A 25,093-nucleotide genomic window follows, 5' to 3' on the forward strand; every position below is an offset into this window, starting at 1 on the left:
ACAAGAGGGCTCTGCAACTAGCGGCGGGCTCTGCTGGTGGACAGGGGATCTCTGCAGCTATATGGGGGGCTCTGCTGCTGGACAAGGGAGCTCTGCTGGGGGTAAGGACAAGGGGGTTCTGCAACTGGGTGGGGGGCTCTGCAGTTGGACATAAACGGGACTCTTCTGCTGGACATTTAATTATTAAAGGGGCTCTGCTGAGCTTTTCATCAAAAATTAGATGCTGCTTTCTCCACCTTAGGCTTATACTCAAGTCAATATGTTTCCCCAGTTTTTTGTTGTAAAATTAGATGCCTCGGCTTATACTGGGGTCAGGTTATTTGAGTACAGCTTATACTCAAGTATATAAGCATTAAGCATGTGCTTACATTTTCAGGCCCTGCATCTCCATTTTTTGGACAATTTTTGGTGTATAAAAACAACACAGTGGAATCTGTTGTGTGTCCTGCTTCATTTGAGGTTGCATTTATCTAAGTTTAGGGTTTTCTATGGGCCATATATTATTTAAATTATGAACTGACACATAAAATTTGTATATGCAAATGCTATTTTCCCCAATGTAATAATTTCCACTGGACAGAATTTCTTATTGTTCCTTTGAAGGAACAATCTGCAGTTACGACAATGTGTGTTTTAACTTATCATCCTTCATTATAGATTTTCCATACGCTTTTCATTCATCATGGATGAATATTTGGAACCGCAGGATTACATGGAGAGACTGGGAAGACTTTCCCTAACCCCACCCTTCACTGCCATCAGAATATAACCTCTAATAGCGGATCCAATCCACATGACTCACATCATCAATGAGGATGTATATTTCACAAATTGGCTTATTTAATACCAGTTCCGCTGTGTGCAGATGGTAATTATTTGGGACGTGGAAATTTTAACTATAGAAGCCCTTCAGTCACTTTAAACAATTTCTTAGCCCCCTATTAACTATTTAAATCCCAGGTCATATTCATTGACACCACCACGAACATTGAATGCTCCATTTGTGGTCCACACAAGTAAATGCATTGCACATTACAGGCCCCTTTATCAGAGAGACACCATAGAAATCCCATATACAATGCAATTGAAGAGGATAGCTCGGTGCAAAACAGGGTTTAACATGAAACTACTAAGACCCTGTGATTTCAGATAATAGATGGAAAGTGATCGATGGGGCCAATCAGTTGTCCCACATCACTTGTGCCACCCATTTGAGGTGAACTTAGTAATGCTATTTAGGACAATAACTCCACCAGGTACAATAACACAAAACGGACAGTGAGCCCTAACCTCAAGGCCCTCAAAAGGCCATACCTACTCGCCACTCATACCCTAAGCAGTATGGGATAACCAGAAGGTGGTCCCTTCCAACACAAAAGTGCAAGCAAGTAAAAGGACAAACAATACAAAGAGAAAAGAATAGTCACCAAGATGGTCACAACAGAGATCAAATACAAAATCGCCGAAGCAGAAGAGTAGTCTGCACAAAAGCCAAGATCAAAATACCAGGAATGAAAAAAAAACAGATTCTCTTTGAAGGTATTTTGCTAGCCAAGATAAACTATAACCAGCACTGAACTGAATGTGATGGGAATATTTATGAATACTTATGAATAACAGAGATTCTGCACCAGAAATGATTGGAGTAGAGTTATGTCAGTCACAACTGTTGCAGGGCCTTAGTAAGTGGCAAGAGGAGAAGTGTTTGGAGCAATAAACTGAATCACCATTCGGAGCTATAGCCACAAAAAGATAGAGCATGCTCTATCTGTGGCCATATCTACGGCCGTACAGCTACACCCCTTCCTCCTCTCACATGCGCTGATGTGTGCCAAAGCATGGCGGGCACACGTTAGTGTGCATACAGCCTTAGTATAGGTCTATATAGGACACAAAGCCATCCGTCCCTTGAGGACCTGTAGATTTGTACTTTTTTGGAACCCATAATTATAAAATACTCATATATAGGACATGTCATGGAGGGGGCACTCCTGCCAATAAGTTGATTTACACTATATATGGAGCCAGAAGCAGTCCATAGTATAGCGGCATTCCAACTAACGACAGGCGTCAATCCCTGAACCAGGATACCTACTACATGTATTAACTTGAAAAAGAGGCAATGATAAGCCTTGAAACGCGTAGCTAAGGAAGAACTTAAATACATTTGCTTTTATGTTTTTATTTCTTTTTTTGAGCAAAACCCATATTATTGGAAAGCTTATTTACCTAAGAAGAAGTTCTGGCAGCGTGGCTCGAAGATCGCTCCAATACATCTCTATTCCCCAATCCTAATACTGACGGATTGGACAGAGTCAAGCCGGCCAGCAGCATCCACAACCACAACGGACTATGAATGCGTTGAAGTAGTTATGCACTGATCATAACCAAATCAGGTGAGCAGCACCATTTTTAAGGAATACATGTGGTTTTATCGAAAGAGTTGCCCTATGAGCATTTTTACCTCTTTTTTTATACACTTACATTCAACCTTTATGTGAAAGAGCTTATCACAGAGGGTGGATGGTGTCACACCTTCCCCGACCACTAGTTAGTGGCCTCTGCTATGGGTCAATAAAATTTAAAGCGGTTCTCCAGGATTTCTTGGCAACCTCAGGGGTCTGGTGCAGTGGTTCCAAAAAATATAGAAAGTTTATTTACCCTGCTCCAGCGCTAGGTTTCATCTTTGGTTCTTAGGAAAGTCTCAGGGGTCGTGGGATCGGCTTTGGCCAATAGTTGGCCTTTTTAGACAATTGGTCACATCCTCTTATGACATCCCAAATCCAGTAACCCCCAGCAATTCCACCAGCCAGGAAAACTGGAGTGATTTTGGAACCTATTTTTTGACACCCACTTATCCGATCCCCATTAAAAAAAAAAACCTTCCATTTAAACATTTCCTAAAACAGACACAAGAGGGGTGACATGCCAGTGTTTATCTTGTAGTGACATTTGTGAGTCCAAGGACAAGACGTTTATTTCATAAGGGTTCTGGAACACAAAATGTTATGTCCGAGATTTAACGGACATTGAAAAAGACCAACAAAAGCTCAAAAATAACCAAATATTCCATTGTGTGCCAAAGCAATCAGTTGCCTGGAAACAAAACCCCACTGGAACATACATAAATCAAGCAAAAGCTAAAGATAGCAACTCGGGAACCGAGAATAATAAATAATACCGCAATAAAGGGAAACTCAAAATGTGTCTGGCCATAAGCTGTGATTACTCCGCTCAATAGACTAGAGGATATAAACACAGCTAGTAATGGCTTCTGATAAATGCGGCCCCTTATGTACATCATGAGATACATGGAAATCCTTTAATACAAGAATCCTTCACAAGTAGATCCCACACGACAATGGACAACAGCGAATAAACTAGGACGTTAGTGCAGGGTTTAAAGGTTTAAAAAGAAAGAGGAGATGTGTGTGACTCCATCTTGGGGGAGCGGAAGGCCTGAGAGTGATAATATCATATAATATCAGAACTCACTGTTGTGTGTGGTCTAAGACCATGAATATGTGCGATGATATAAGAAGATCTTCAGTCCATCGGAGAATGCCGATCTCCTGGGTCCTAGCAGTGGGACCTCCAGTTATCATACTTATCCTATGGAGAGGCCAATCTTGGAGCAACCCAATGTTCATATCTATATCCAAATATCCAAAAACTGTTGGGACGATTTGGGACACTAAACAACCAACAGGTCCTTTTGGACTAATGGTTTAATGTCCCAAATCATCTAGTATGCATGAAAAAAGCAAACATTTATACTACATGTAAGCCTACATTTACACAACGTATGCTCACCCGGGTCGTAGCACTGCTCACACTCATCCCCCCTCTCCATAAGGAAGTGACCAGACGGTGCAGTAACATAGTGAAATATAAGGCATGTCCTATATTTAGCCGTGCACGGTCACGGTGCCGTGAAACAATGTGCGCTCACCTCACAGTAACCGGGCACCATAGACATCAATGGGGTCCGATATGAGGCCACAAATCGTGCGGCCGCATATCATTCCCCATTACGTTTGTGTGAATGAGCCCTCACTTTCCTTTCTCTAAACCTCCATTGATGTCTCCGCCTGTCTATGTAATCCCTCATCGTCTGATACCATTAAACAAGTTTCTCTGTAGACCGATGCACCATGGTTTATGTAAATATCGACAGCACATGGTGATTAGTTCATTCCACATTAATTATCTATTTACAGGCGGTCCCCAACTTACAGACAACCCCTAGTTACAAACGGACCTCTGGTTATTGGTAATTAACTGTACTTTAGTCTCAGGCTACAGATATAAGTTCTAAGAGTTATCTAAGGTGTCTTTAATTAAGATTTATTGTTAATCCTGGGTCCTTATGTTCTTCTGAGTTTTAAAATCCAATTCTTAAAAAGACCCAAAAAATTTTGTCTGGGTTATTATTCTAAAATGCATAGTTCCGACTTACATACAAATTCAACTTAAGAATAAACCTGCAGAACCTATCCTGTATGTAATCCGGGGACCGCCTGTATTTACTTAATTTTTTATCCCTTAAAGAACGTCTGGACCATCAAGTCACCTCTATCATCCTCATAGATTGTAAGCTCTTGCGAGCAGGAGATGTCTTTTTATTTGTATATTCACCCCATGATCTGTACAGCGCTGCAGAATATGATTGCACCATATAAATATAGATTATTATTCACAAAACCAAAAGCCCTAGACATCTCTTCCTCTTTATTGCTATATATTGCTTTTTGTAAAAGAATCTCTTGTTTCTCCAGTGTGACATTGATGGACACATTCACCATATGGAAGAAAGATTTATATTTTCAGATTATTTGGCCCGGCCTATGGATTTTTTGATAATGGAAGTGTTGACGGCCATAACTCTAATCAGATTTGGATCTTGATTGGACGACATTCATAGAGGAAACTTCACCCCGGCCATCGTGAGTTATAGGATGAGTTTCCAGGGAAAGGTTTGGATTACCATTTATGAGATCATCGAGGACATCAGCAAGGATGGATCATGTAATTTCGTATATCATGTCATACGCACCCAACAGTATCGGCAGGTCAAAGGCAAGAGAGGGGGAAGATGCATCTCTAGAAGGTATCCACCTGCAGCAATCCCAGTATAGGTGTCTAATTCCCAGGAAGATGTTATGTGGGAGGCTCACGGTGGTAGCAGCAGGCCAGGGACACACGGTACCTTTTTTTGAAAGCAGCAACACAGAAGTCTAGCAGCACTGTAAATTGTCTGGCTGTGGCAGTAGTAGCTTTGCAGGAACATCAGTGTGGACAAGTGTTCAGCTTTGCTTGAAGGAATATTTTATGGAGCCAGATCAGCTCTGCAGCATCAACAGCACAATAATAAGCGTTCTGGTAGCAATGTGTCTCTGAAAAGAACTAACTCACAAAGACAGAGAGGAAATATATCATCTCTCTGTTCTGGAACGTTCTCATTTGCCAGCCAATCAACCTGCTTGCTTAACCTCAGGAAGATACGTTTTACTGCAAATATTAACCCTTTCAGGCCGCAAACAGTTGTATACATATTCAAACAGTGCACTGTAGTGTCCTATGGAGGGAAAAAACACTTCTCTGACATACTTTAGTGCTCCTTCTTTTTCCTGCAGTGAGCAGTATTTCTAAAAGACTTCTTAAGTAGATAAGGAAAGGAGGATAAAGATTAAAGGGATTTACTTACCACTTCAAGTTATCCTTTCTACCATGGAAATCCCATTTAAAGTATATTACAAAGTATAATACATAAACTGATGAATCGGTGTTTTTTTTTTACTGATGAGGCTCAAAAACCAGGTGTGATGTTTTCAAAGCAATGTTACATTTTTTTTGCGGACACAGAGACAAAACGGAAGAAAAACCGAGGCAAAATGCAACAAATGTGCAATTTAAGCTGAGCACTAATGTGGAAGAGCCCTAATAACCATTATGGATACCATTCCCAACATAGAAAGGTGTACTGCACAATTTCCTTTAGGTCCGGAAAGGTAAGTTAGATAAGGTATGTAACAAGATGAATGCAAGGGATCAATTTATAGTTCAAAACTTTGAGGACTTAAAATTAAGGCTAAGTGCATCCATGTGAAGAACAGGCTGTCAGGTTTATGGGCGTTTTTGGCATTTAAGGACTGGCAGCGCGCGTGTGTGGCGCCATTTTACTTCGGATTGTCTCTCCTGTGACATCTTCAGAAAGCGTCGGTTCTAGGAAAAATGGCAGTGAACACGCACCTATGGCAGCCTTTAAACAGAGCCAGCACCCATCGAGGATGTAATTGAGTGGGGTTGAGCCCAAAAGTCCGACATGGACATTAAACTTGTGGTTGCAGGTCCGCTCACCCCTACTGAGCATCAAATGGAAGAGCAAGGAGTTTATCTGCTGTAGCCTTGAATTGTATTGGTGTCAGGTGGATGCTAATACAGAATGGATTTAGGGTCAACTTCCTTCTCCTCCTTAGTTTCGGGAACTAATTCAGAAGAATCAGCTCTGTGTGGACCCCCCTGATCTCCGAGGGGGGTAATTAGTATAAATGCCATTGACAGCAATAAAGCCAAAGATCAGTCAATGTTGGGCCTAATGTTGTTTATATGGTTATTGCATCTTATTCGTATTTTACATGACCTGATTACATTACTGTTTTAAACGGCTCATGTAGTAATATGTAGTAATATAGCAAGAATTTTAACTCTTGTGTATTCTTGTTCTGACTCTATCTGCCTAATATTATTAGAGCTGTTCTGTACTTTATCCGGGACTCCTTAAGAAAAGGCTTTTGGAACGATGAACAATGAACCGGACATCGTACTGCACTTTTCTGCACCTATAAGTTGATGTACTCTGTATAATTAAAAACTTCAATAAAAACTATTAATCATAAAAATAATGTATTAAAGAAAGATAAATTTAGAGATCATTATTCGCCCCTCATTTCTTCTAACACATTTCCTTCATAAAGATGTTACAGCCGCTCCCTAACAAGTGAATATAAACCAGCGGGAATCCATCCAAACCCTTCCTGATTTCCCTGACATTTAGCGAATAACTCAATAAAACGCTGATTTCACAATAACCTGCTTTCTATTATCACTGCGGTCATAATGAAATAAAACCCTGCGCTGATTTAATGTGGAACAGAATTGAAAAGACAAATATTAGTGTAACGTGCGGCAGAATCTCCAAGTATCACATGTATGGAAGCGCGCGGAGGAATGCGGAGAAGTGACCCATTACCCACAATCCACCGCTTATTATTACAGGATTAGGCTGTGGTTAGGGCTGAAGCTGCACGCTAGACAATCTGCGCTGATGTGGAGACGTGCGGGTTACAAATCACATAGTAATAAGGAGCGGTCACCGATCAGTATCAGTACTGGGGAGTGGGGAGGGAGGGGGATTACTGCTTCACTCCCTCCATAGTCGTGATATAAAGGGGGCCATCTCTAGGGATGAGTGTACCCAAACTACAATGTTCAGGTCCGTGACAAACATTGTGGGTAAGGGTCCAGAACACAAGGGGGCACATTTACTAACCCGTCCGCCGAGTTCACAGAAAGTGCATTGTCCGACTCCAATGCACTCTGCAGCGATTCACTAAGATCGTGCGCCCGACATCCTGCATGTGTCACTTCCCTGCTGAGGTCCAACGGAGTTCACCATCTTCTTCCCGGTGCATGTAAGTGCATTGTCTTGCACTATGTTTATGGGTCCATTGACTAATCCCATATAGATGGGCCAACACCAGTATACATGTAATCACAATGGGGCAGATTTACTTACCCGGTCCAGTCGCGATCCAGCGGCGGGTTCTCCGCCACTGATTCGGGTTCTGCCGGGATTCACTAAGGTCCGCCGAAGTTCACCTGCTTTTTTCTGGTGTATGTGAGTGCTTTATCTTGCGATTTGTGTTGCATGGAAGCCAGCGCAGCTGCACCACGAAAAGAGTTATGTGCGCCAATATCCCAGCGCAGACGCTCCCCAAATCTTGATCGAAAGTTCAGTGTGGTTATCCAAACCCCAATACCTGGGTGCAAGCACCCATTGCAGGTGCAGCCATTTTCCTTAGGATCGTCACTCCCCAACAGCTTTGCTGGTGACATTTAAAGGGTTAACACCCGCAATCGGTGCCAGCAATCAGTGTAATGATTAACCAAATTGAACTTTTGTTCAAGATTGGGCCAAACTCAGCGAACCCAAACCTGAACGGCTCTGCTCATCTCTAGGCTAAATAATAATTTTCCGTTTTCCAGCAGATTACCCCATGGGGCACATTTACTAAAAACAGTGCAGTGTGTACTATGTGCAGTTACCTATTTAGTGTGCAGGGGGTGTTTTCTGGCGCACGTTCTTCATGAATCTGGTGCCTCCTGCACCGCCCCGACAGAGGGCACCACGATTTTCTTGGTGCACTACTTTTTAACATGAGGCATGCAACACATTTCTGTTGGACTTGGCATAATAAATGTGGCGCATGATCCGACTGAGCACCGAGATCCCTTTCAGTGCAAAAATTTGTGTTGTGTGAAGAATAGTGCAGCCGCACCACAAAAGGGTCACGTGCGACAAATGTGGCGCAGACACTTCTTAAATACCTGTGCAAGCATATTGTACTAGAAAGAATGTGCAAAGTCCCAGAGAAAACTGGCGCACGGCCCTTAGTAAATGTGCCCCCATATGTATTCTCATATTCTCAGACTCGTTGGTTAGTATGTGATTAGTGGGGGTCCAAACACATACCCCACAATAGTAGATTGAATAAGATCTGCACTGCAATTCCCTATTATTCAGTGTATTTAACCCTCTACTCCTGGTTTCAGCCTCTGTACAGATTCTGGTGTCCAGAAGCTTCTGGTAATTGACTGTTTAGTGTGCGGTACAGGTATTGGGCCCCCACTGATCATATACTGATTACATATACTCTCAGCAGGGTTGGATTATATGGAGGGCTGTAGGGTTGTGTGCCTCGGGCCCCTACCACTTTAATCTTAAGGGCGCCTCTACCAGCGCCCTTCTGAGTAAAAAATTTAGTGGGTGGTTTGGGTGGCCATGGGCTCCCTAGAAGGTTTTGGCCCAAACTGCCTGTATTATTATCCACTACTGAGTATGTCCTTATGTATTAGCTGTCATTGTTAGTGTTGGGGAAAAACGGATACATAGCCACTGCTAAAAGCAATAGAAAAGTGCAGTTCTGTAGTTAGATAACTGAGTTTTATGGCAGATAATGCAGAAAAATGTAAAATATTTTTAGGGGTGCAATTTAGCCCTTTGAAGGCTTTGAGGTACAGAGCATTTTATATTTATTGCCCCCAAATTGTGGTTTAATGATCAAAATTATCTTAAAGGTGTTGGGCACTATTACAAAACTTTACCAGGGAAAGTACAAAAACTATGTAGTATTTACTGGTAAAATGTCTGTAAAGCAGGTCATGTCACCCCCGGGCAGCAGGACTTCCTGGGTTGTCCCATGTCCTGTGGATGAAGGGAGTATATATACATTACTGTCTGCACACCCCTTCACTATAGCCACTCCCTAGCATTGGTTGGATAGATGTGTCAGGGTCATCTGCACAGACCTCCGACCACTGATACAGCAGTGGTAATGATGGATGAGTGCACAAAGTAATGTCTGTTTGCCCCCTTCCACCCACCAGAAAGCAGAAGGACCCTGGGCTGTCAGATTAAGTCATATGACCCACCGATCCAGTGTGACTGTGTTCAGTCTCCACATGAATTCTTTCTTTCCCCCGCACTCATTCAGCTCCATCCCTTCTTCCTATCATGTGCATTGAGCCGGCAGGGGAGGGAGCTGGATAAGTTTGGAGAAGAGGAAGAATACATGAGGAGACACATGAAAACAGGCTACTGCAGCTGCTCTTCCTGCGGGACTCACCGCACCCTGCTGGCTGGGAGCCAGCTAAAGTAAAATAAAGTTTAATAAAGTAGTGCCAAAGTTCAGAATGCTGACAAAGACATTTTAAAATGAGCATAGCACAGGTTATTGGAACCTGTCACCAGCTGACATTCCTGGTGACAGCTTAAAAAACAATCAGTGTTGACAAAACTTAATCCCAAGCCAACAGAGCAACAGTGCATGGAACACAAAATAGAGTTATTCCAGCAAACTGGCAAAAATAGCTAATAGAAAATGGTTAAGATGGTTGCTGGATTTACTCTAGTTTCTGTATTCCTGGTGGCAGGTTCCCATAGCCCATTACATAAATATTCCAAAGGTGCAAAGGTTGTTACATTTCTGAAAAGTACAGTTTTGTTACAATCACTTGGTTTATTTTACGTGGCTCCTTGCCAGAATCGGCTGCTGAGTCCAAGGGTGGTATTTGAAATCTAAATGATTGTCTAAATAATCTGTAGCCTCACACTCCAGACCCTCCTTCTTCCTCCCATAGGCTCGTCCTGTTGCTGCCCATTGCTGACGACAGCTTATGCAGTGAGTATTCCTGAGCTTGTGCCGTGAGCTCGATCCCTCTGTCATGCACACGTGAACCCAAGTCACCTCGTCTCCACTCTTAGTGCGCTGCCAGGGCGGCTGGGACAGAGTGAGTGAGCTCAGCACAGGAATGCTTGCTGCGGTGAGCTGACCTCAGCGATGGGTGACAGCACGAGGTGCTTGTGGGAGGGAGAAGGAGGCATTGGAGAATAAGGTTGCAGAGGAGGGATCCAGGAGCAGATGGCCATTTAGATTTGAAATACCCTCCCCGGGACTCAGTAGTCGATTCTGGCAGGGAGCCATGTAAGCTAAACTAAGTGATTGCAACAAAATTGTACTTTTTCAGAATTTTGACAAAAGCACCTTTTCAATATTCATGTAATGGGCTATGGCAACCTGTCCTTGCTAAAAGATGAGCATCCTGGTGACAGGTTCCCTTTAAGACTATCAGGTTTAATTGAGCACAAACGTATGACCAGACAAAATTGTGGCACATTTGCAGAATACTTGTCACACAGCCTTTGAGACTACACCAATATTCTGAGGCCACGTCCCTTATGTCATATTAAAAATTAAATTTAAAAAAATGTGTTAAACCCTTTATTAATGCGGTGCAAGGAATTTTTGGCACAAACAAAAGAATTCTTTCATCAACAGATTTCAAATTTGTCCTAGTATTTGCAGTATTAGGAGTATAAGATCCTCCTCTTATTGATCATCATTATTATTATTATTATTATTATTTTCCACTGTTACATTCAGCCAATTTTCTTCCATCCACATCCAGTAACACAAGAAAACTGACATTTCAGATGTTTTTCCGTCTATAATTAAAAGATTACAGGAAAACCCAAACTGGAAAGTGGAAAATCAATCTAATTTCATTGGAGCGATGAGACTCTGTGATAAGACGCAGTCCTCGAAGGCTGATGGGATGACTCCATCTATCAGGCGCTGACACAGTCTCTAGTTGGCAAACAAGACGCGTTCTGTTCCAGGGTCACAAATTCTGTTACATTTTGACAATAATCTGTAGTGAAACCATCAGAAAAATATCAACTGGCCAGAAGCTATAACATCCACAATCACAGTAATAACAGCAGGTGAATGAAGTCATGTAATAGGAGTGAAAGCCTTAAAGGATTGTCTGTTATTGTATTTTTCGTATAGGAATAGATTGATTTGTTTCTGCATATATCTTTATAGTAGTTGATGCTTTGTTTTACATGACAGAGATCCATATCCACTGCAGTTGCATAATTAGAAAAGATACCATTCCAAGCCCATGACACTCAGGGGATGCTATCCTAAAAGGAGGGTCTCAGGGAGTTGGTAACATAATAATATACTGGCTCAATGATTCATGAATGTTTATCAGGTGATTCAGGATTCCTGCTACTTACTTTTGTGATGTGTGCAGACTCTTAGTGATTCTTTGTTTATATATCTGAGCTCAACTGAATAGAAGATTATGACTCATCCCGTTCCTTCTACCTCCCATCTCCCTGTCTCTTTCAGTGAGGATGGACAGTGAAAAGAGAGGCGCAGTGGGAGACGCAACAAGGACGCCCTAGAGCAGTGAGAGAGAGGAAGCTGTGTATATATGCAGAGGTCAGCATGCTGAGAACCGGGATAGGCTGAAGCTACGAAAGGTGGCACATATACATGCAGAGACGTGTCTGATGGAAGAGATTTATTGAAAAAATGGGAAACCCCTTTAAAGGAAACCTGTTATCAAGAACAGGCACTATAAACCTGTTCAAGTCCCAGGGTCAACATCAGCAAAGAGTTTGTATGTTCTCTCCGTGTTTGCGTGGGTTTCCTCCGGGTCCTCCGGTTTCCTCCCACACTCCAAAACATACTGGTAGGGTGATTAGATTGTGAGCCCCATCGGGGAGAGGGACTTATTTGACAATCTCTGTGCTGCGCTGCGTAATTTGTGTGCGCTATATAAATAAAGTAATTATTATTATTATTCCCCTCCCTCCCCCGCTGCTTTGGAGCTAGTCTGTTGGTACAAGTAGCAATGAGATTACAGAAATAAACTGGATCATGACCAGAGCCAAATAAATGACTTAAATCACGTCGATTTTTTGCCTTTTACCTGTCGATGTATATTTTCCAACTATAAATATTAGAATTTTAAAAAATTATCAAATGGTCACATTTGTCCCAAATTGATATAAATGAAAAGGTCAGCTCATCCCGCAAAAAAATGACACCTTACACAGGTCCGTATGAAAAGTATGAAAAAGGTCTTGGCCTCTGAATCTGGTCTTTTTTGTACAAAACATTTATATTTATTTTTTAATCTACTCACTCATCATAAGCCTGTACAAATCTGCGATTCCTGTGATCGCACCCACGCAACGAATCAAGCGGAGGTTGTTTTTTTTTTGTCAGTTTCACCGTACTTGCTTTCCAGTACATTGCATGGAATATTCAATGGCGCCACTAAAAAGTACAATTTGTCCCACAGACAACAAGCCCTCGCAGAGCTCTGTAAATGGAAAAATAAAAAAAGTTATAGCTTTTAGAATGAGCACAGTTAAAACAGAAGCCCAGAGGGTTGAGTCCTGTTGGGATTAATTACCCTACCAGTGGGTGGTGCTGTAGAGTATAATAGTTACAAATGACACATAATGATATTTCTTATACAGGTTGTTACCACATAGAACAAATCCGGGGATGTCCGTGGATCTTATCTAAAAATAAAGTGTCATAAAACTTTGCTAACTTTATCGTACTTTACAAGTTACAAACTTCTGTTCACTCCTCCGTACTAATGAAACTTCCAGAGAAGTGTGTTATGTTTCTTATGGTTGTGATTTGTGTGTTATGGTTCACAATGCGGAATCACACATTTTTTTGTTATGACTGCAACCCAAACATATACTACAGATACATCACAACAATCTACAAGATAAATCCATGAGTGTAAAAATAAGCACACCCCCTTGAGGAAGCGACGGCAAAACGTGCGTCGGGGTGCTGTGGTGGTGGTCTGGGGCTAATTTGACCTGAGGCACAGGTATAATGCTTTGACACTTGTGATTTAATTGTGATGCAGTTTATATTTCTTTGTGCTCGGTATAGCCCTTATTTTTACACTCATGGATTTATCTTGTAGATTGTTGTGATGTATTGTTCGATACTATGGTTAATGCATTTGACCACCACCATTCTGTTTGTTTTTGTGGTTTTAATGTGTATGGTTTTAAAGTCCAATTTTTGATTGTCTATGTGTATTAATAAAGATTTATATATTGTATATTTATTGGTACTTGTAGTATGTTACATGGTCTCGTATGTTTTTTGTTGGTATTCTTCGTTTGTACAGCATAGGGGCCTGTTACCCTAGAGGTGGGTACGAGTATTGGTATTCATCATATACTACAGATATATTTCCTTATAGAATCATCTATTTACTATTGTGTCCTTTCCATTTCTCCTGCAGATAATTTCAAACTGCAATAATTTATTTTGCCTTCTGAAAAATGAACACTAGATGTCAGTGTTGTATAAGAAATACCCTCACTCCTGATTTGTGGTCTCCCTCTGGGACACATTAAACTGCCAGCCTGTGCCACCTGGTGGTGGTTAAGGGGTATTGCATACATCTATTTTTTTACTTTTTTTACTTTATCATACTTTTTTTACCTTATTTTGTGTATGCTGTAAATTAAGTTTTCGTTAGATTTCATCAGTTTTCCTTATGTGTATGGACTAATAACACACAGCTGTAATCAGACATATTCTGGATCATAGTTCCTCATAACTATCTAATAAAGGACTTCTACTGCTGCCTTCTAGTTCTGATCCTCTTCTTGTTACAAAATATTCATTGATATCAGTTTTATAGATTTACAATTACAACTTACACCAAGAGAGGTGACCTGATAGTTACTTCTGCACCCCATATAGCTCCTGCAGGAATCTGAGATTGCACTTTTGTTTTTTCATTATATCCAATATTACAATAAAGCAAACCTGTCAATTCCTGGTCCAGACATAAACTAATATCTTGTAAAGTGTTCTATATTATAAGCATTTCTTAAAGGGAACCTGTCAGCATGAAGGGCTTTTCAGTTTCGACAGGTTCCACAAAGGCAAATAATGCTCAATGTAAATCATGTTTTGGTTAGTCCTTAAAGGGGTATTTCCATCTGGGCATTTACATTTAATTTAATTCATTTGCCATGTTCATGTTCCTGTGTGAAGATAATTTCTCATAAATGTAGCCATGTTGTCCTTTAGAAACGAGATAGCTTCCCTGGATACGACCACCTCACATTTAGGCAGCGGTGGCCAGAGATGCGCTATTGAGTCCTGTCTGACCACCTGGACGGCTGTAGTATATACATAAACTCCGGGACATTTCATATACAAAAACTGTTTGTTTCCGTGTGCAATCCTTCCAGCAGAGATGGTCGTATCCAAGGACACAGTCTCGTTTCTAAGGGACCATATGATTACATTTATGAGAAATTATCTTCACACAGGAACATTTTTTTTAATAACATCTAATTGAAGAAATGTTTATATATAGCAGATTATTGAATCTTGTCACTGCGAAGTGTAATACAGAGGGGGTCATTTACTAAGGGCCCGATTCGCGTTTTCCCGACGTTACCCGAATATTTCCGATTTGCGCTGATTGTACCTGAATTGCCCCGGGATTTTGGCGCACGCGATCGGATTGTGGCGCATCGGCGCCGGCATGCACGCGACGGAAATTGGGGGGCCTGGCCGAACGAAAACCCGACGGATTCGGAAAAACGTCCGCATTTAAAAAAGGAAATTGTGTCGCGGAGCTTGCACTCACCTTCATCCAGGATAGGATCGTGAACTTCAGTGCATTTCAGGGAACTTCAGCGCAGCAGCGCCACCTGGTGGACGTCGGAGGAACTACCTGGATGAATCCCGACCGGACCCGAATCCGGCGCAGAATGGATCGCGAATGGACCGGGTAAGTAAATCTGCCCCAGAGTGTAACAAAGTCTTTGAAGCACTTTTTTTTAATTGGTAAATTTTACCACATACTTCATTAAGTAAAAAACATTCTCTGGTCCTTCTCTGGCAGTGAGCTGTGTATATTAAAGATCCTCAAGTCTGAACAAAGCAGATAGATAAAGAGAGGTAATCTAAAAGATCAGCGCTGCACAGAGTTTTGCCAAATCAGTCCCTGTCCCCAATGGGGCTCACAATCTAATCATCCTACCAGTATGTTTTGGAGTGTGGGGGGACCCAGAGGAGACCTACGCAAACGCGGAGAGAACATACAAACTCTTTGCAGATGTTGACCCTGGAACTTGAACCCAGATACCTAGCGCTGCAAGGCTGTAATGCTAACCACTGAGCCACCGTGCTGTCCCGAAAGATGAAATCCTTACATACCTAAAGAATTTCTCACTTGATGATTCATCTACAAAGTGTATAATAACAATTCCCTATTACTGTACTTACACTGATAAACTTTGTCCTTACAGATAGACCACCTGACTCACTAAAACACGACAGGGGCGCGTCAACAGAAGTGCAGTAAGCGGCTGCCGGTGGGTCATATGACCTGAAAATCGTAGTGACAAGCCAAGGTTTAACATTGTCAGCTCGGTATGCAGGACCCTTTGAAGGGATTGTACTTACACTGGGAAACTTTGCTATTTGTGGACAAACAGTTCAAGTCATTAGAAACTTTATTTAGTTTTTGACACTTTTTGTCACACGACAGGAAATAGCTCCAAAGACATCTATAAATACATATACAATACAATTTCCTTTAGGGCTCAGTCTTAGTTTGAACGCTTGACCCTTGATATAAAAGGTAGAAACATGTAACAAAAGCTACAAACTCACCTGCAGTTAGCAAAAGCCTTAATAGCAATCTTCCTCATTACAGGCAAATAATACTGGACTATGGAAATATAAGAATATGGAAAAGTAGAATGCTATTAAAGCGTTTAGGCTCAGAAAATCCTTATTACAGCAATTGGTGATCATGTGGTCTTACATATTATGTTGCCCCTTCAGGTAGGGTATTAATAGTCCTCTCTAGAATTCACTTTTAAGTGAAATCTCAAAAAAAAAAAAAAAAATCTCCACCAGTGTAATTTAAAAATGGGCAGAGAAGAGTCATATTTGCCAGAGATTAGTCAAAAATAGAGGCTGCAGGGGTAGAATCACTTCAGATGCCTTGATCTATGGTCCTGTAGTCCCTAGACATATCCTAGAGACATTCAAGTGTCATGCCCCGCAGCCTCTAAACTTGACCCATCTTAGGCAAAAAGTGACTATTCTCTGCTCCTTTTTATAGGTAAACAGTGGAGATTTCACATAAAAGAAAGAATTCTAGAAAGGACATTTCATCCTCTACCTTAGGGGTCTGCTTGCTTAATGGGGTAAAATCTGATGACAGGTTCCCTTTAAATTAAGAATAAAAAAAAGTTTATTAAGTTTAACAGTAAATTATAATTTTAAAAGAATGCAGAAGATGATGAATTTAGATTAACTGTTTGGAGACCTAAATAGGGAACGTTTGATGATAACTTCAGTTCTTTCTACGCCCTGGAATAGGGAAGAATTATAAGTGTAAGAACACAATGGGGGTCATTTACTAAGCGCCCGATTCGCGTTTTCCCGACGTGTTACCCGAATATTTCCGATTTGCGCCGATTTTCCCTGTATTGCCCCGGGATTTTGGCGCACGCGATCAGATTGTGGCGCATCGGCGCCAGCATGAACGCGATATAAATCGGGGGGCGTGGCCGAGCGAAAACCTGACGGATTTGGAAAAAACGCAGCATTTAAAACAAAAAAAGTGTCGCTTGGGACGCGCTTACCTTCACTTGGTCCGGCTCAGTGAATTCCAGTGCGTTCAGATGCTTTTCAGTGCAGCAGCGCCACCTGGTGGACGGCGGAGGAACTACCTTAGTGAGTCCCAGCCGGACTCGAATCCACCGCAGAGAACGCACCGCTGGATCGCGAATGGACCGGGTAAGTAAATCTGCCCCAATGTGGAGGAGTATATGTTGTATAGGGGAGAATCCTACATTTGCAGGATTGCAGATACCTCCTTATATTCCATCACCCTGATGCCACAGTATCACAGGGATGACTTCACTTCTATAAATTGTCTTCCATAGATGCATGCCCCTACAATGCACAGCGTCCCAGGCATCCGTGTGCGGTGACCTCAGGCACGAATTTGGCTGTCTATTCCCTTCCCCAAATTCCAGTGACCACAGAGGAGCTTAGTAATGGTGTAATGAGACGCTGCCATGTAAATCCCCGGCTATGATCCATTACTGGCCATGATGTAACAGCTTATGTTGTAGGACACAGACTCCATTCCTAAAGAGGAGAATCTTTCCTTCCCGGAGTCATAGATAGTGAAGGGTTCCAGTATTATCGCTGGACTTCTCATGTGCTATTCCTCTAACTACTTCATAGAGTGGTGACCACAAATCCAATAACACTTGAAGAATTCTTTCCAATAATCTTATAATCTTGTGTCTGTAATTTCGCACAGCTGCAGACATTGGGGGCATTTATTATTTTGATGTGGTTTTTGGGCGCACCCGTGGAACGACCTGATGTCACCCCGCCGCAACAAGACCATCCCGCTTTGCGATGGGCTCTGGTGAAGACCAGGTGCCCCTTAGACTCCGGTCCTGGGAGTCGGCTAGTACCATCTACATCACCCGCGGTGGTCCAGAGGGTCCACAGACTCTTACCAAAGAGACTCTTGCTCCTGGTACTCCCTAGTGCCCTCCATTATTGTGACACCTGCACTGTAAGAGGAACAAATGAGACAGAAAAGTAAAACCACATTAGAAGTTGTTGGACTTCTTTTTTAGTGGGCTAATTTTGCACCAAAATCTGCTCCAAAAAATTGTTAGAAACTAGAAGTGCAGGAAAAGTGTCGGGAGTGTCTGCAGGCAGCATGTTGGGAGCCACAGGCCAATCAGTCCCCCCACACCACTCCACTTTTAACCTGATTTTATCGGGTTAAAGGGGGGATGGTGAGCCATTGGCTCACTAAGGGGAGCCTGTTCCCATTGTTCATGCGAATGAGCCAGCTCTATGTGCCGGCTCGTTCGCGAACGACCCATCAATTCATGTTATAGAGCAGGTGCTGATTAGATTGTACATAGTGTCCTATCTGCAGGCAGCATGTTATAGAGCAGGAGGAGCTGAGCAGATTGTACATATGTCCTATCTGTAGGTTGCCTGTTATAGAGCAGGAGGAGCTGAGCAGATTGTACACAGTGTCCTATCTGCAGGCAGCATGTTATAGAGCAGGAGGAGCTGAGCAAATTGTGCATTGTGTCATATCTGCAGGCAGCATGTTATAGAACAGGAGGAGCTGAGCAGATTATACATAGTGTCCTATCTGCAGGCTGTGTGTTATAGAGCAGGAGTAGCTGAGCAGATGGAACATAGTATCCTATCTGCAGGCAGCATGTTATAGAGCAGGAGGAGCTGAGCATATTGTACATAGTGTCCTATCTGCAGGCAGCATGTTATAGAACAGGAGGAGCTGAGCAGGTTGTACATAGTGTCCTATCTGCAGGAAGCATGTTATAGAGCAGAATAAGCTGAGCAGATTGTACACAGTGTCCTATCCGCAGGGAATGTGTTATAAAGCAGGAGGAGATGAGCAGATTGTACATAGTGTCCTATCTGCAAGCAGCATGTTATAGAGCAGGAGGAGCTGAGCAGGTTGTACATAGGGTATTATCTGCAGGTAGCATGTTATAGAGCAGGAAGAGCTGAGCAGATTGTACATAGTGTCCTATCTACAGGCAGCATGTTATAGAGCAGGAGGAGCTGAGCAGATTGTACATAATGTCCTATCTCCTGGCAGCATGTTATAGAGCAGGAGGAGCTGAGCAGATTGTACATAGTGTCCTATCTGCGGGCAGCATGTTATAGAGCAGGAGGAGCTGAGCTGATTGTACGTAGTGTCCTATCTTCAGGCAGCATATTATAGAGCAGGAGGAGCTGAACTGATTGTACGTAGTGTCCTATCTGCAGGCAGCATGTTATAGAGCAGGAGGAGCTGAGCAGGTTGTACATAGTGTCCTATGTTCAGGCAGCATGTTATAGAGCAGGAGGGGCTGAGCAGGTTGTACATAGTGTCCTATGGTCAGGCAGGATCTTATCCTAATTTCCTTAATCCCATTTATATTCCTGAATTAATGCAGTGAATGTACAAATCTCCCGACCATTACTGTGGACTATCCTATCTCTGAAAATTGCATGCAGAGGATAACATGTCATCTCCTGGAAAGAGCAGAATACATGACTGGGGGAAGGTTCTCCTCTGGCAGCAGAAGGTGGTGACTCGCGTTGTCTCCCTGTAGTCTGTAACATTTTACACTGTAAGCCTTCATCACAGCCAAATACTAATAACCTTAGTAAACAAATGGCACCCAGGAGTCTCAACCAGGGATGTGACTGTGAGGCTGAGCTCCATCCTCTTACTAGGTATCCATGGCCTCCTTCCTTCTAAAATCAAGTCTATATGGCTCCTGAAGAGTTACCAGAGCCCCTCCATGCTGCAGCTTCCCAAACTGTTACATTGCTCAGGAGCACTACCCCCTCCCACTGTGTAAGATTCCAGCACTTTTGGAGGACCTTTTTTGTACAGCAAAATGAAAGACACCTGAAAAAGAAGCCAAATGGAGCTTATTATGTCCCTTTTTGGCTTCAATGGCGCCCATCCCCTTTAATATTGATGTTACTTACTAGGATCCATTGGAGCCTTACTGTCAGTAAATTCTGATATATTATAGATTAGAAATTAGTTTGGTATCTCACCATTACTACAAAACATTTGGGGGTTGGGGTTGTCCAAGATGATGTTTCTATACAATTGGGGAGGATTTTTGCTCCTGATTTATAAATGGAAATTTCCTGACCCTCCTGATGACAGCTGAGTGTCAGGAGGTGCGAGGACACGGAGGGTCCTATGAAGACTCGTGTTACCGAATATAAAAATAGTCTGCACCAGAACCTGCCAGGAGCAGCACAGGGACATTACAGACCATCATGATGTGTAAACTGGGTCAGCACCGAGGTCTCAAGGCTGGACCAGGCTGAGCCGCCTGAGACTCGTCACACTAATCCAGCAAAGTCCAATAATCTGTGATAGATTCTGTATAAAAGTCTGGAAATTCTGACTCATTTAGCCAATGGTTGTCTGCAAGTACACAGAAACCTCTTATACACAAGCATCATTTAATAGAGCAGGAAGAGATGATCATAGTAACCATAGTGTCCCATCAGTTGGTTGTATATTATAGAACAGGAGGAGCTGAGCAGATTGTACAGGTGTCCTATCTGCAGGCAGCATGTTATAGAGCAGGAGGATCTGAGCAGATTGTACATAGTGTCCTGTCTTCAAGCAGAATGATATAAGGCAAGTAGTAAATGTGTCCAGCAGGTAGTATGTATAGAGCAGGAGGAGCTGAGCAGATTGCACATAGTGTCCTATCTGCAGGCAGCATGTTATAGAGCAGGAGGAGCTGAGCTGATTGTACATAGTGTCCTATCTGCAGGCAGCATGTTATAGAGCAGGAGGAGCTGAGCAGATTGTACAGGTGTCCTATCTGCAGGCAGCATGTTATAGAGCAGGAGGAGCTGAGCAGATTGCACATAGTGTCCTATCTGCAGGCAGCACATTATGGAGCAGGAGGAGTTGAGCAGATTGTACATAGTGTCCTATCTCCAGGCTGCATGTTATAGAGTAGGAGGAGCTGAGCAGATTGTACATTGTGTCCTATCTGCAGGCAGCATGTTATAGAGCAGGAGGAGCTGAGCAGATTGTACATTGTGTCCTATCTGCAGGTAGTATGTATAGAGCAGGAGGAGCTGAGCAGATTGCACATAGTGTCCTATCTGCAGGCAGCACATTATGGAGCAGGAGGAGTTGAGCAGATTGTACATAGTGTCCTATCTCCAGGCTGCATTTTATAGAGTAGGAGGAGCTGAGCAGATTGTACATTGTGTCCTATCTGCAGGCAGCATGTTATAGAGCAGGAGGAGATGAGCAGATTGTACATAGTGTCCTATCTGCAGGTTGAATTTTATAGAGCAGGAGGAACTGAGCAGATGGAACATAGTGTCATATATGTAGGCAGTCTCCTAATGCCCCCTTTCTATTGATCCCCACTTAAAATAATCTTCTTTCTGCAGCCCACAGGCCCCACAAGCTGAACTAATCAAACACAAATATTTATTTCCCCTTTGTGTAGCCCAACTTATGTCCTCAACTTATGAACTATCCACATATACACATGCAACACCCCTGCCAATGCATAAGCAGGCTGGTAGTTGCTAATAGCGCCCTCCTTAGGTCAGGAGCTGTTAGGGAGACTGATCACCTCTTTAGGAAGGTTCTTGAAACTGAATATAGTGTATTTGCAGCTGTTGAAACTGCCTGTCAAGGCAACAGTTAACTGGTGTGTGTAATTGTCCAATTATGTGTCAGTTATATAAGCTGGAAGGTGATTGGAGAGGTGCTACCACCTGACCAGGGGGAGCATAAAAACCCCAGCTCGGGGAGAGCACATGGTCAGAGTGAGAGACTCCATGTTGGGTTCAGTCAGAGCAGAGAGAGACCTCATGCTTTTACCTAAGGGTCTTATCCCAAGGAAAGTGAGGAACACACCTTTAGTAGTGCCACAACCATTAATCCCAGGAACTTCTAGTGCCTCAGGCCTACTGCCTGGCACCCAGGGCAAGTCTGGAGACTTAAGCCCAAAATTGCAGCTTCCACCACTTGGACTCAGTTCCATCTGCACCAACCCAGGCTGCACCTACTCTCAGGCTGTGTGCACCTGTGGACCAACTCTCTATGACCACCCCAGCATAAAGTGTTTTGGCAGTTGTTCAATAAAGAACCGTGCACAATGTTGCCTCCTTCTGATCCCTGGATATGGCTGTCACCACCACAGGCTTCCAAATCCATTACCCAGGGACATATCTTACAAACACTCAGGGGTTGCCCCAGGGAGAACCAGTACAGCCCTCCGGTCCCCATACCAAGCACAGTGACACTAGCGTGCCTAGGCCGCAACCGCCAGCCAATCCGGTATTCTGGGCCCTGGCTGCCTCCAGGCCCCAAGAAAATGCTAAGCCCGGGGGGGAGGGGGGGGATGTTGCACACACCTTATGCCCCCCCCCCTAAGTGCAGCCCTAGGGTTATGTAGACATCTGGGAACAGAAGTATCACCCTTAATAAGCACCAAATTTATCAAACACTTATTTAACTAATTAAAAAAACCCAACCAGATTTCAGCTTCCAAATCTCCAGGTCAGTATAAGAAATCTAAGCTGCGCTGTGATTGGTTGCTATAGGAAACAAAGATGACTTTCTTTTCATACCCGTCACATATTCTTCCAGATTGTTTGATAAATTTGACAGAATTTTAACATCGCAGACTCCAACGGAACTGACTGTAGAAGTTCCCTTCACCATAAATCTTCATCTTATTATATTTCTGTTATTACCGCCTCCAGTCCACATCTCAGGAGACCTGAGTCACTGGACGTCTGGGCTGCTGACGGCTTACAGTGTATTTTTGGCTGTGTACACATAACACGTATGAGGGTTTGTATAGAATTGATTGTAATAAATCACAGAACACATTCTAGAAGTTACACAGAGCAGAGGGCCCCTTTAATGAAATGTCCACTGCAGAGCCCCCTTTAATGAACTGGCCACAGCAGATGCCCCCATAAATGAAAGGTCCCCAGTAGATCCCCCCTTTACAGAACTGTCCACAGCAGAGCCCCCCTTTAATGAAATAGCCACAGCATAGCCTCCTTTAATGAAGTGGCCACAGCAGATGCCCCCATAAATGAAATGTCCCCAGCAGAGGCCCCCTTTAATGAAATGGCCACAAAAGGGCCCCATTCAATGAAATGTCCACAGGAGAGCCCCCCTTTAATGAAATGTCCATAGCATGGCCCCTCCTTTTATGAAATGGCCACAGCAGGGCCCCACCCTTTACAGAAATGTCCACATAAGAGCCCCCTTAAAAAAACCTCTATACTCACCTCCGGCGGCTCCGTCTTCTCTTGGGGAAGATGGAGCTACCGGGTGAAAAAGCCAGAAGTGAGCCGCGGCGATCTTTATTTATGGCCGGGGGTTGTTACCCTGGGGAGCCAAAGGCCTTGGGCACCCACCCGTACCGCCTATATCCCCCATTGAACACTGCTTACCTCTCTATCCAGCTTCTTCTTTGTATAACCAATCACAGTGCAGCCTCCATTTTTCTTAAAGCAGCATATAATCTTAAGCTGTGCTGTGATTGGCTGCTTTCCTTCCAGACATTTTCATAAATCTTGTGATTTATCCTGTGATTTCTCACCTTTTGTGTGATAATTCGGCAGTATATTTTCTATGACAGGACAGTAAGGGTCTTCCTTGTCATACAGAAAGTGTCATCATGTGAAATTGAAGGGATTTCCTTATAAACATAACCCACGTCCATGCACTCGGATAATGGGGCAGATTTATCAAGCTGTCTGAAAGTCAGAATATTTCCAATTGCCCATGACAACCAATCACAGCTCCCCTTTAAAATATTAATGAGCACTGGTGAAATGAAAGCTGAGCTGTGATTGGTTGCCATGGGCAACTGGAAATATTCTGACTTTCAGACTGCTTGATAAATCTGCCCCAATGTCTATGACAAAAGTCTGTTGTAGTTTTCACTAAAAAAGTGTCACATTTATAAAGGGTTTTAGACACGTTTCTGGCTCTCCTACAACTAGCTCGACAAAAGGGGCGTGGCCTATTAAAAGGGGCGTGATCTCACTGCAAAAAAGGTCTGTGCGCCAAAAATACTGCTGAACCGACAGAATTTTGTCTTAGTTTTGTCTTGGCATAAAGTAAGTCAACTAATAGGAGGTGCAGAGCACAACTTATCAGGGTTTCCTTAACCCCTCCCCTCACGATCACAATGTCATTTTCCAGTGGAAAGTCGCTCCCCGTGAAGTCAACACTACTGTCAAAATGGTTGGGCACATGTGCTGCCAGCTTTATGTTCTGCAGACCCGAGCCTGAACATTTGCTGTTTGCTGTCCGATCATCACTACTCGTGACTTTTCCCACCTCTCCTATTTCTGCCAAGCTCCTCCCAGAAGCGGAGCTAAGAAGGAGGGGTGTGGCCTCTAGCATAGTCGATTTATTATAATTTACATCAGAAATTTGTTTCTCTTGTATTTTGCTGCTATGTTGTCAAAACAAATATATAGCCCCAGGCAGTATTGGGCAGCTCAGAGTAAAAAGGCCATTTTTGGGCCATTCATAGATTCAGTAATATTTTCTGTTCCCCAGTTTAGGCCCCTGAATGATAGTTTTCCTTTTTATATACTTCACATGTTAACAATTGACTCCATTGTACTCCCTCTCTAGTGTAGGATTGAATATGGCGCTCATTTAGGGATCTTAGTCACTGAGCCTGATCCTTTACCATGCAGCCTGGATGTGCAGAGACAAAGACACCACAGGTGTAATGCTAATAAATCCAATAGTCTAGTCCAGTGGTGGCGAACCGATGGCACGGGTGCCAGAGGTAGCACTCAGAGCCATTTCTGTGGGCACTCAAACCATCACT

At 43.0% G+C, this 25,093-nt stretch overlaps 1 long non-coding RNA gene across 1 annotated transcript; it reads right to left on the reverse strand.

Moving 5' to 3' along the window:
* Window positions 1-11,183: 11,183 nt before the first annotated feature.
* Window positions 11,184-24,005, reverse strand: LOC140133954 (uncharacterized). Its single transcript, XR_011855989.1, has 3 exons — window positions 23,843-24,005; window positions 12,784-12,963; window positions 11,184-11,493 (listed from the first exon to the last, which is right to left on the reverse strand). It is a non-coding gene; the product is annotated as an uncharacterized lncRNA (long non-coding RNA).
* Between the last annotated feature and the right edge of the window lie 1,088 nt (window positions 24,006-25,093).

Source organism: Engystomops pustulosus, chromosome 5, assembly GCF_040894005.1.
Source record: "Engystomops pustulosus chromosome 5, aEngPut4.maternal, whole genome shotgun sequence".
NCBI classification, from domain to species: domain Eukaryota; kingdom Metazoa; phylum Chordata; class Amphibia; order Anura; family Leptodactylidae; genus Engystomops; species Engystomops pustulosus.